This window comes from Moschus berezovskii, chromosome 20, assembly GCF_049115385.1.
Source record: "Moschus berezovskii isolate FMDL1 chromosome 20, NW_MosBer_1.0, whole genome shotgun sequence".
Classification (NCBI taxonomy): Eukaryota; Metazoa; Chordata; class Mammalia; order Artiodactyla; family Moschidae; genus Moschus; species Moschus berezovskii.
Genome location: NC_142479.1, coordinates 37,178,731 through 37,191,100, shown reverse-complemented (window position 1 = coordinate 37,191,100; position 12,370 = coordinate 37,178,731). Strand labels below are relative to the sequence as shown.

The window sequence follows — 12,370 nt, the reverse complement described above, 5'->3', positions numbered from 1 at the left end:
ATGGATCTTTGTCAGCAAAGTGATGTCTCTGTACAAATGTCAATTTTCTGCTTTTACTAGCATGGCCATGTGGAATGCTGTGTTGGGGCAATCTGGAGAGTGGTATATAGGAACAATCTCTACTATTTTTTCAGCTCATAAGTCAAACTGTTGAAATTTAAAAACTCTTTTTAAATTCTAGTACATTGACTAATGAATCCAATCGCTCCTTTTATATTTATATGACTGATATTGTAGCCAAGAAAATGGTATTACTGATGAGATGGTGACAGGCATAAGACACACCTAGGAATGCAGCTGGTGAATAATTTTACTTAAACTTTAGATACTTTTATCTGAGTCTATTTGCATGTATTTGGGCAGGGTGTGTAAGTATTTCTATGGATTAGGGTTGCTGTAAGAACTGGTCACTGTTACTAAAAGCAGCCATGGTTTATTTCCAGGCTTTAACTTGGGAGCAGTGTTTTATTTGTAAACAAGTTTTGGTTGCTAAAAATTCAGGGCTTTATTTGCTCAGAATATAGGATGCTGCCATTAAAAGAGAGCATTGGTCAGCTTTCGCTAGGTTCGACCTGCAACAACAAATATTTACTCCAGAGCTGCAAGTAGTCTGGGAGTCTGCGGTTTTCCAACTCTGCTCCCCTCTGTGGGCAGGTGTGGGCAGCTCTATGCTCTTCTCATTCCGAACTGTGGGTCTGCTCAACTTGCTTTCTCATTCCAAGACCTATACCAAGGCAGAAGGCACTCTCAGGACAGCCCTGTTCAGATGGAGGGCAGGAGCAAAAGGGTCGGTGGGAACCTTGCAGCACCTCTAGAGTCTCTGCTCAGATATGGCAGACTTCATCTCTCCCCTTCCACTAGCGAAGCAAGTCCCACGGCCAAGTCCAAAGTCAATGAGGTGGGGAATTGTACTGTCGCAGGGCAGGATTGCAAAGATGGGAAGGGAATGAATAACTGTGCACAAATAATGTGACCTACCACACACGATACATATTATTAAGATCAGGGCATTACACTTACATTTTTTATAAGTGATGTATGTGGAAACAGAATCAACTTATATGAGTTATATGAGCTCGGTTACTTGGGCTTCCCAGGTGGTGCTAGTGGTAAAGAACCCACCTGCCACTGCAGGAGATGTAAGAGACTTGGGTTTGATCCCTGGGTCAGGAAGATTCCCTGGAGGAGGGCGTGGCAACCCACTCCAGCATTCTTGCCTGGAGAACCCCATGGACCGAGGAGTCTGATGGGCTACAGTCCATAGGATCGCAAAGAGTTGGACATGACAGAAGTGACTTAGCAAGGCCCTTGAGTTACAAGAATTCAGAAGTAAGACAGTTGTTACCGGGATATAAATTAACATAGCTCTTCAGATTGGAAAGTGAAATCCTGTTTTTTTTTTCCCACAGAAAGTAAGTCTAATTTGTATGATTGTGTGTGCTTTGTTGCTGAGTCGCGCCCAACTCTTGGCGACCCCAAGGACTGAAGTGTGCCAGGCCCCTCTGTCTATGGGACTTTTCTGGGCAAGAATACTGGAGTAGGTTGCCATGCCCTCCTCCAGGGGATCTTCCTGACCCAGGGATCGAACCCAAGTCGCCTGCATTGGCAGGCGGATTCTTTAGCACTGAGCCACCAGGGAAGCCTAATTGGGATGATTACTTTGACGATAAATACTGATTTTGCCAATGAGGTTATACAGAGATGTCTCCCATAAGCCAACTGAGCTAAATTTGTAGTGTCAATATTTTGACACACCTATAGCTAAATCACATAACAGAAAATAACTTTCCTTTCTAAAAGGTGTATTTATATAGTAAAGCAACATAAACATTTAAAAATAAATAAAATAGAAACATAAGAAACTGGAAAAAATAAATTGTCAGCTGTATTGAAATCAACAATATTTTCATTTTCCCAAGTCTTTCTGAGTACATGACTCTTAAAACATGCTTCTACATGAAAGATATTTAGTTGTCATTGGAAAACTCTAATACAGACTTTTTGGTGTAATTCTTAAAAGATGAACAAGAAAATGACACTACAGGCTTGAGCAACAAATGTGTTTCTGAGCCATGTGATTTCCAGTTCTTTTACCATCTACAAAATTGTGTGGGAATCAAATCAGGCTGCCAACGGATACGACATTCAAAACAGTTTCCTATGAAGGATCTTTGTGCAATTTTTGGTGTATTTTGTGAAACTTGGGAAAGTTCATAGAATTAAGAAACTCTGCTCTTAAACTTCCTTTATTCCTGTCTATTTACAGGAGCACAGTTGCTCAGAGCCCACATCTATAACAGAAAATAAGGACAGAATTGATGCTGAATCTTGCCTCTACCAAGTAATATGTAACATTCATCCACAGCAAACTGATAACAAATTAAGCCCCATCAACCTTATGGAGTTGCCTTTACAATCAAATTTCACTTTTTAAATTTAATAATTATTTATTAAAAAATCTGTTATAATTATGTTGCTTTGTTTAAGTGTATACTAATAATTGTTGCTGTAACTCAAAGCAGAAGAAAATTTTAACTCTTAGAGCCTGCCTTTCATAAGAAGTTTTAAAGCATGAGTATTTCAATCTATATACATATTTTTATTGTGGAAAAATATTATTGGGAGAGCATTAGAAGACTTCAAATATATGTTAAGAGAAATTTTATTAACTAAATGGAATGGAAATATAAGATAAATGAGAAAAATAACTACGTAAAATTTTGGACTGTCAAGGAAGAGTTTAAGTATTTTTAAAGTGGATAACAGCAAGCATCAAATTACTGTGGTATTTAGATTCCATTGGATACATGTTGAAAAGTGGAGTAACAATTTTAGTTTTAAATGATATTTATATTAATAAGACAACATTCTTTGCAGATATCAGTCTGAACTAAATGAAATTAATATTCAATCACTTTCAACCAACAAATATAGCAGATTCACATGGCTCATACTAATATTTAAATTTATATAATACCTTAAATGGGAAAAAAAAACTTGAAAAAGAATAGATACATGCATATATATAACTGAGTCACTTTGCTGTACCCTTGAAACTAATGCAACTTGTTAATTAATTAACTACACTCCAATATAAATTTTTAAATAAATATAAACTTATGATTTAAAAATTTAGATGACAACTTAAAATTTGGAAAGAGATACATAATAATTTCAAAATTATCTTGGAGAGAACATGCGCCCAGTTCAAAGACCAGTGTCCTGGGGAAAAAACTCCTGCATATGTGTATCGGAGACACATAAAAGAAAGTTAAGGTAGTAGTGTTTGCAAGAAGGAAAAGATTTGAAAAATCCAACAGTGAGAGAATGAATAAATACATTAGGGTATTTTCATGCCAGATTTTTATATAGCAGGAAAAATGAAGGAATTAGAGATATACATGTAAATATGAATGAAGCTTACAAGTATTGGGGAAAGCTTTATAATATTTTGTGAAAGAATTAAGTTATAGAAGAACACTTACAGGATGATAATGCTTATAAAATTTTAAATATGCAATATAAGACTGTATTTTGCTTAAGGATACAAACAAATAGCAAAAGTATAAAGAATAGAGGCATAAATAAACACCATATTCTGTCTGGTTTTAAGCTGATGGGGAGGAGGCCTGTGATTTTGTAGGAGAGCTCTAACCATACCTGAAATGTTTCTTCATTTGAACTGGGTATGAATACAGATATGTTTATCATTTTTTCCTTTATAAAACAAAATATATTAAAAACATATTTTAAATATTGTAAAATAAATGCTTATAACATTTTTAAAGGGGCCCGTGCATATTATATATTTGACACTAGAAAAACATTCATGAGGTTCCAGGTATAAGATAAAGGGGGGGAAAAATATTTCAGACAAAATAAAAGCAGCTAATGTCCCACTTACTGAAAATTTAGTTTCCAAAGGTCATCTTTGGTGGGGGGTGGGGGATTATAGTTAGAGAGAGGAGCACAGGAATGAAAAAAGACGGGGTTTTTAAGTTAAGGATCTTTTTATCACTATATTTATAAATGACATCTGAATGAAAATGTGAACTTTGCTCCCTTCTCCGCATACTGATGCTGGGTCCAAAGTTTTGTGCCCTGAAATAGTAATTGCGGCCTTGACTGATAAACATGAAAGCACAGACTCTCTTTCAGATACGTCTATCAATAGAAAAGACAAAAATATTTGCTGGGGGAGGGCCTTCCCTTCAGTAAAACGTGTACTTTTGTTTTAAGAGCTATGTATTTATTTTCGGCTCCGCTGGGTTTTCACTGCTCCCTGCGGGCTTTCTCGAGCTGCGGCAAGCGGGAGCTACTCTTCAGTTGCCGTGCTCGGGCTTCTCCTTGTGGTGTTCTCTTGCTGCGGAGCACGGGCTCTGGGGCTTGTGGGCTCAGTTGTGACTCTCCTGCTTAGTTGCTCCGAGGCAGGTGGATCTTCCCAGATCAGAGATCAAACTCATATCCCCTGCATTGTCAGGGGGGATTCTTAACCCCTGAACCACCAGGGAAGCCCAAATATGTACATTTTATGGCACATTGCATTTTGTTGTTAAAGACGCCAGACAGAGTTCTATCCCTCTAAATTAAAATGAAGAAGTGAAGGTCATTCAGTCATGTCCGACTCTTCACAACCCCATGGACTATATACAGTCCATGGAATTCTCCAAGCCAGAATACTGGAGTGGGTAGCCTTTCCCTTCTGCAGGGGATCTTCCCAACCCAGGGATCGAACCCAGGTATCTCACATTGCAGGCGGATTCTTTACCAGCTGAGCCACAAAGGAAGCTATCTGAATTAAGTTATATAATTTTTTGTTGTTGTTTTTAACCTCATCACCATTTATTGAGTTGTGAACTGTTGCTATCGCTGCTGAAATCTGAGACTCACTCATCCTGATCCGCCTCTCGGCTTCCCTTGAAAAGGAAGCCTGGAGCAGGACCACCCCAAACACCAAACACCAGAGAGGGTAGAAGGAGGACATGGGGGGCAGGCGGATGCAGGGAGATGAGGGATGGGGGAGGCGAGCAGGACCAGTGAGCAACATTAGGCTTCTGGGGACACATACACACTCCCACACACACACAGGCAAAGACCAGGGTGTCCATCCTGCTCTAACCAGTGGCCATGGGAACATCAGGGAAGGATCAGGCGTCCCAGAGACATTTCAGTCCTTCCTGTCCCGAAGTGTCTGCTGAAGGGGCTGGGCCAAGTCACTGGTCTCTGTCTTTAGGGCACCTCAAGCCAAAGCGGCTTTGATGGCGGCCACCAGCTTCAGAAACTTGCTCTCTGTGTCCACGTGGCCATCGCCTCCCTTCTTGGAGTCAATCAGCTCTCCTGCTACGAACACTTCAAAGAAACCAGTGACCTGGGGAGTCCCCTCACCACAGATGTCCAGGCGGCCAGGGAACTCTTCTCCTAACTTCTTCCTGAGCTGAAGATACTTGGGCTTGTAGCCTCAATTGCCACAATAAACCACTTGGACAACCGCCATCGTTCCAGACCACAGGGTCCGCTACAGTGCGGACTCGAATCTGAACCCAGGCAAGGTCTGCCAAGTTATATAATTTTTTAAAATAAAGTTGTTCAGAATCCCCACAGTGCAAATTGCCTGGTGGCTGAGGACTGGACAACACGGTCCTTGTAGATGGGATGGGGTTCAGCAGAGGCAGAAGCCAGGCTGAAGTAGGGAAGAGAGAATGAGAGCTGACGCGTGGAAACAAGCAAGATGAGACTTCTCTTTACAGAAGTTCAACTGTGAGAGAGAGAAAAAAAGTGAGGTATACTGGAGAAGGCCAGAGGATCAAAGGAGTTCTTAATTTGTTTGTTTGCATTATTATATACATTTTTCTTTTTATTTATTTGACTGCGCCGGGTCTTCTTTGCAGCATGTGGGATCTAGTTCCCTGACCAGAGATCAAGCCCAGGTCCCCTGCATTGGGAGCTCAAAGTCTTACCCACTGGACCACCAGGGAAGTCTCTATTATATACATTTTAACTCCGTTTATACAAGGTTTAACAATATGCAGGGACTTGCCTGCTGGTCTAGTGGTTAAGACTCCATGCTTCTACTGTAAGGGGCACAGATTCCACCCTTGGTTGGGGAACAAACATCCAGTAAGCCTTGCAGCTTGGCCAAAAAAAAAAAAAGTGAAGTCATAGAGTGGGGTCCATTTTTAAAAATGAAAAAACACTACTTATTCTCTAGAATGGGTGGCTGTGTATCAGCATGATGTACACACAGCAAGCTTTTCCTGATAGTAGAAAGATGCTCAGGGTCTAAATTTTTTCTCCTGCACCCCTCCCCCCTCCAAAAAAAGTGATAATGAAAGATTTAATGTTCATGGCCATTTGTCCTGGGTCACATGAGATTTGGCAGCAACTAAGATGCCCATCAGAGAAGGCAATGGCAACCCACTCCAGTACTCTTGCCTGGAAAATCCCATGGACGGAGGAGCCTGGTAGGCTGCAGTCCATGGGGTCACTAAGAGTCGGACACGACTGAGTGACTTCACTTTCACGCATTGGAGAAGGAAATGGCAACCCACTCCAGCGTTCTTGCCTTGAGAATCCCAGGGACAGGGGAGCCTGGTGGGCTGCCATCTATGGGGTTGCACAGAGTTGGACATGACCGAAGCGACTTAGCAGCAGCAGCAAGGTGGCCCATTCCATGACTGAGACCTAGAAAATCACCAGAGAGAGGCAGAAGTCCCCAGAACAGTGACCCTGAGACGCCCCTTTGGGGAAGTAGACATGATCAGCGGGTGACAAAGAAGGGAGCTGGGATTGCTGGTTGGATGGGGAAGAGTAGGGAGAGAGGGTGAGGGGGTGCCTTGATCAGGAACAGAGCTGAGAATGTGTGGAAACTGGCCTCCAAAGGAAGGGAGGGGAAGAGTACTCGAGACCACAGTTGCAGACGGAAGTCGTGGAACTGCTGTTTCTTGCCCATCCGTTTAATGACAACGTTCCTCCCCTCTGGATGCCAACTAAGCAGGAGCTGGCAGGGCATCCCCCGACTTTGCTGCCCAGGCTGACTTGGAGTCTGCCCCAAACACAATCACAGATATTCCAAGGCTTGAATTCCATCCAGAGAGACTAGTCATTTGATGCAATTGCCTGTGGTCTGAAAAACAAACTCCCACCCAAACACATTGTACTTGGGGAGACTGCAATCTCAACCATCACGTCTCCCAGGACTCAGGCCCACTCTGACCGCAGGATTTTTCTAAAGGCATGACCGACAGAAGTGCTCACAATTCCACCATGTAATTTTCGTCTGGCAAGTAACATACTTCTGTCGTTACATCATTTTCCTTAGCCTGCACTCTGTGCTCAGTCACTCAGCTGTGCTTGACTTTTTGCGACTCCATGGACTGTAGCCCGTCCTCTGTCCATGGGATTTTCCAGGCAAGAATACTGGAGTGGGTTGCCATTTCCTACTCCAGGGGATCTTCCCGACCCACGGATCAAATCCAAGTCTACTGCATCTCCTGCATTGGCAGGCAGGTTCTGTACTGTTGAGCCACAGGGAAAGCCCTTCCTTAGGGTAGCGATCCCTTAAAAGAAGAAAGCCCGACCAAGATCCCTTCTTGAAGTCAACCATGGAAATAACCTTTTAATATTCTCTCCTGTCTTCCACAAGCTTGTGCAGCTTTCACACACAACTTCTCAGTTTATCCTCAAGACAACACATTGAGGTCTGTACTATTATTCTTGCTTCCTGGGCCAGCCTAGAGTTCCTGCTTCCCCTTTTTGCTCTCCCCTACCCCCCACCCCACCCAGTGAAGGGCAACACGGGGCAGCCCAGCCAAGTCACGGCTGAGGGATTGGTTCCCTGTGACAACCCTGACCCCCCCTGGCCTGACACAAAGGAGGCTACCGGAAACTCCTGACTGCTGCCAAGCTGGTAGCCAGAGTGTCCTGGAGAGGAATTCTAAGTTCACAACAGAGCATTTCTCATCTAGTTTTTTTATGGGTTTGGGATTTGGGAGGGGTTGGTGACTGGCCAAAGACGACTGGCAGAATGATGAAATCATGAGAGCCCACAGCACTGATTCATGTCATGGTGGGAATGGGGACCGGCTTTTGTGCCAACCAGAATGTGCCTGGTTACACACGCCGGTTAAAAATAGCGATGGCTCCAGAGCGGGCATGGTGGTCAGAAAGAAATTTTCCTTCATCTATAATATTCTAATTGTTTTTAAAGAAAACACTTCTAGGTGGGAGGGAGGCTCAAGATGGGGGTGGGGAGGGATATATGTATACATATATCGGATTCATGGTGGTATACAGCACAAACTAACATAATACTGTAAAGCAATTTTGCGCCAACTTAAAAAAAATGAAAGAAAACTTGTTTATGGATTAGTTATAGAATTATAGGTTCTCTTTAAAATTCAGAAGGGAGGGAGAGGGTGGGATGAATTAAGAGAATAACATGGAAACATATATATTACCATATGTAGAATAGATAGCCAGTGGGAATTTACTATATGACACAAGGATCTCAACCCAGTGCTCTGTGACAACCTGGGGCAGGGGGGGAGGATGGGGAGGGAGATTCAGGAAGAAGGGGACATATGTATACTTGTGGCTGATTCATGTTGAGGTGTGGCAGAAACCAACACAATATAGTAAAGCAATTATCTTCCAATTAAAAAAAATTCAGAAGGAAATGGCATCCCCTGCTGCTTTGAGAACCTCAGGTTCTGGGGTGGGATGGGGTGGAGATGGGAGTGGAGGGAGATTTCTAATTTCTACTCTAATTATCTCAGACCTGCATTGTTCACACCCATTCAGCTCAGCCAGCCTTTGCCTGCCCACTACACACAGCCCAAGGCTTCACAGTCTACTGGGCACAAGCACAGAGGGTCCTCTGGCAGAAGCTGATGAATTAGAAACAACTTGATGAAAGAAGTGATGAGGACCTCCTGCATAGTCCAGGGGGTTAAGAATCCACCTGCCAATGCAGGGGACACCAGTTCGATCCCTGGTCTGGGAAGATTCTACATGCCAAAGGGCAACTAAGCCCATGTGCCACAACTGAGCCCACGCGCCTAGAGCCTATGCTCTGCAACAAGAGAAGCCACCACAATAGAAGCAACTAGAGAGCAGCCCCTGCAACTAGAGAAAGCCTGTGTAGCAACAAAGATCCAGTGTAACCAAAATTAAAAAAAACAAAAAAAGGGGTGGTGATGAATCTCAAATAGCCTACCTCTGTGGTTGGATAAGCACAAGTTGGAGCTACAGACAAATAAACAGCCAACCAGACCCAGAGACAGAGCAAGTAGGGCCTGTATCAGTGATGATGTCAGAGTTAGCTTTGAAGAACTGGTGGAATTTTGATAAGGTAAGGAAGGGGTGGTGCAGGGGTGTGCCGGTCTGGACAGAGGAAACATCTTGGAAGATAATTATGATGTAGATTTTAAAAAGCTCAAGGTCATTTCCAATTCCACCACCATGGCCACCATCACCGATCCCCGTCCCCCAGGAATCTCATCTTTGCACTCTCTTTGACATCTCACCACCCCCTCTGTTCAGGGGGATCTCAGCGGGAGACAACATGTGTGAAATCTCATGGTTTTTCCCCATTATTTTTGTTATGTGTAAAACTGCCTGGAGATAGACAGCAGTGGGAAGCAAAGGTCCGAGGAATTAACCAATTTTCCCAGGTGAGGAGGAAGGGAATTGGGACGTTAACCTGGGTCTCCCCCATCACCTCCAGCTGTCAAATAAGGTGGCTGGTGTGTGACTTATGTTCATAGACCCCTGAGTGAGATCAGCCTGGCTGATATCCCAGTTCTGATATTCACTGTGTGACCTTCTTTTTTTTCTCCCACTGTGTGACCGTGAGAAAAGTACTTAACCTCTCCGGGCCCCCATTTTCACAGATGTAAATGGGGCTAAAATACATACATCAGAGCTGTAGGGCAGATTTAAAAAGCTCTTTCCTGTAAAATGCTTCATATAATGCCTGCAGCAGAGGAAATGTATAAGCAGTAATTTTTGCTGTTACTGATCATTACTGATCACACTTATCAATGAACATTACTGTTACCATCTGCTGTCTCTTATGAGTTTCCCTGGTAGCTCAGCTGGTAAAGAATCCACCTGCAATGCAGGATACCTGGTTTTGAACCCTGGGTCAGAAAGACCCTTGGAGAAGGGACTGGTGACCCACTCCAGTATTCTTTCCTAGAGAATCCCACGGACGGAGGGCTACAGTCCATGGGGTTGCTAAGAGTCAGGCAAGACTTAGTGACTGAGCATGCAGGCACGTCTCTCATACAGTATCTGAATTTTAGAGTCTGCCAGTTGGCTGGTGGAGAAGGCAATGGCACCCCACTCCAGTACTCTTGCCTGGAAAATCCCATGGACAGAGGAGCCTGTTAGGCTGTAGTCCATGGAGTTGCTAAGAGTTGGACACGACTGAGTGACTTCACTTTCCCTTTTCACTTTCATGCATTGGAGAAGGAAATGGCAACCCACCCCAGTGTTCTTGCCTGGAGAATCCCAGGGACGGGGGAGCCTGGTGGGGGGCCCTCTATGGGGTCGCACAGAGTCGGACACGACTGAAGTGACTTAGCAGCAGCAGCCAGCTGGCTGGAGACCACGTCTGAATCTTTTCCTTAATCCTATTCTCCTCCTTAGAAAAGCTGCTCTCACTCCATTTGCAGGCGTCCCAAGAATTCTCTCGGCAACCTTGTGCCACCACTCAATGCTCTGGAATCCTTCTGTTAGCTCAGCTGTGACTGGGGTCTGGGAAAGCTCTGAGGACCCTTGGTTGTAGGGTTGGGGGCATGCAGACACACATTAGAGAGGGTCTATCGAGCAGGCGGAGGCAGGGGTTATGTAAGCAGCTTCCATACCCTGTTCCCCCTTCTCTTCCTGTGTGTAGCACAAAGAGCTCCAGACAAAGAGCCTGTCTGCCCCTTGGCTTCGGTGGGCTTTCTTGCAAGCTCACCCACATGGGACATGAGGGCGCATGCTCACTGCATCCTAGACCCTCCCTGCCCCACTCCTGGGGCCGGGTCCCCTTCATCCCTGACAGGTTCATCCAGGGACAGGGTGATGACTGGGAGGAAGCTCGGGGCCTCCCAGGACTTCCACCCACAAATCCCAACTCTTCTCCTGCAGTAACCCAGTCTCGTCTTTCTTCCACGAGCACCAAGATTTGGTCCCCACACTTGTGGAATCTTGAGTGATGCTCATCTGCCCCATTCTCTTTTTGTTCAGGTGGGAAAGTTCCTGGCATTCAGAACCAGCCCTTTCCTCTGACACCAACTTATTTCCACGTTAGAATCACCCGGGACTTTTCAAAAACTCCAAAGTCACAGCCACTTGCCATACCAGGGATATCACGCTTTCTGGGGTTGGGCAGGCATCCGTGGCTTTTAGTTAGTTTCCCAAGCGGTTCCCAAGTGTGGGCAAGTTTGGAATCCACCATCCTTGCTGCCCCAAGAATCCCAATAAATGGCCACACTTCAGGCTAAGTGCCTGAGTGTGGCGTACCCATCGTGTCAGTGGTCCCTTTTCAGTTTCTGACTTGACCATCAGGAGGGACTTACTCATGTAATAGTGAAAAACCGTCACATATTGATCAAGTATAGTAAGGTCATGTAGATGGTGTGCTCACTAAAGTTTCAATAAATTAACATGCTTAGACAAATGCGCAAAGCCACAATCATTCCAATAATACATCAATGTCTTACTTGTGTTTATGAACAATAAAGGTAAATATTGAAGCTAATTAAAGACAGACATGGTTTTTTTTTTTTTACAAATAAGATTCTGGGAAATAGAAATACACATTACATCCCCTTAGAAATGTCAACATAAAGTATATAGTATCCAAACATTTCTGATGGAATTGCAATTATCTGCAAATTTTTCAAATTCTACCGAGCAACTAGCTACACTGTTCTGTCATTTTTATCTAATTAATTACATCCTGCTCTCTGTGAAAAGAACACAAACAACTGTTCTATATTCACTTGATCCAATTATGCATATATAATTTTGGACACGTGTTGCCTTTAGCAGAACTTGATTTCTTTGAATCTCAAATTTTGGGGTCAGTTCGTCCAGTCATTTATAACAGCCTGGGTGCCAGACTCCTTTCAAGTCCATGTACTCAAATGAAAGCAATTTGTCACACAGTTTCTGGGAGCACCTGGACTCCCCAAGTTCCCTAGGTCCCCTGTAGAGTCCAGAGGAGGGGTGGGTGGAAATGAGGAAACAAGCCCAGAGGCTAAAGTGACTGTTGTTTTCAGTTAGGTCCACTACCAAGATTCGAATTCCCGTCTCCTGACCCTCTGGCCATTCTATGAGAGACAAGTGAGTCTGATTCTGCTTCCTGTTGGCTGGCAAT

At 44.0% G+C, this 12,370-nt stretch overlaps 1 pseudogene; it reads right to left on the bottom strand.

Annotated features, from left to right (window-relative positions):
• Nucleotides 1–5,239: 5,239 nt before the first annotated feature.
• Nucleotides 5,240–5,494, bottom strand: LOC148774687 (selenoprotein W pseudogene; annotated as a pseudogene).
• Between the last annotated feature and the right edge of the window lie 6,876 nt (nt 5,495–12,370).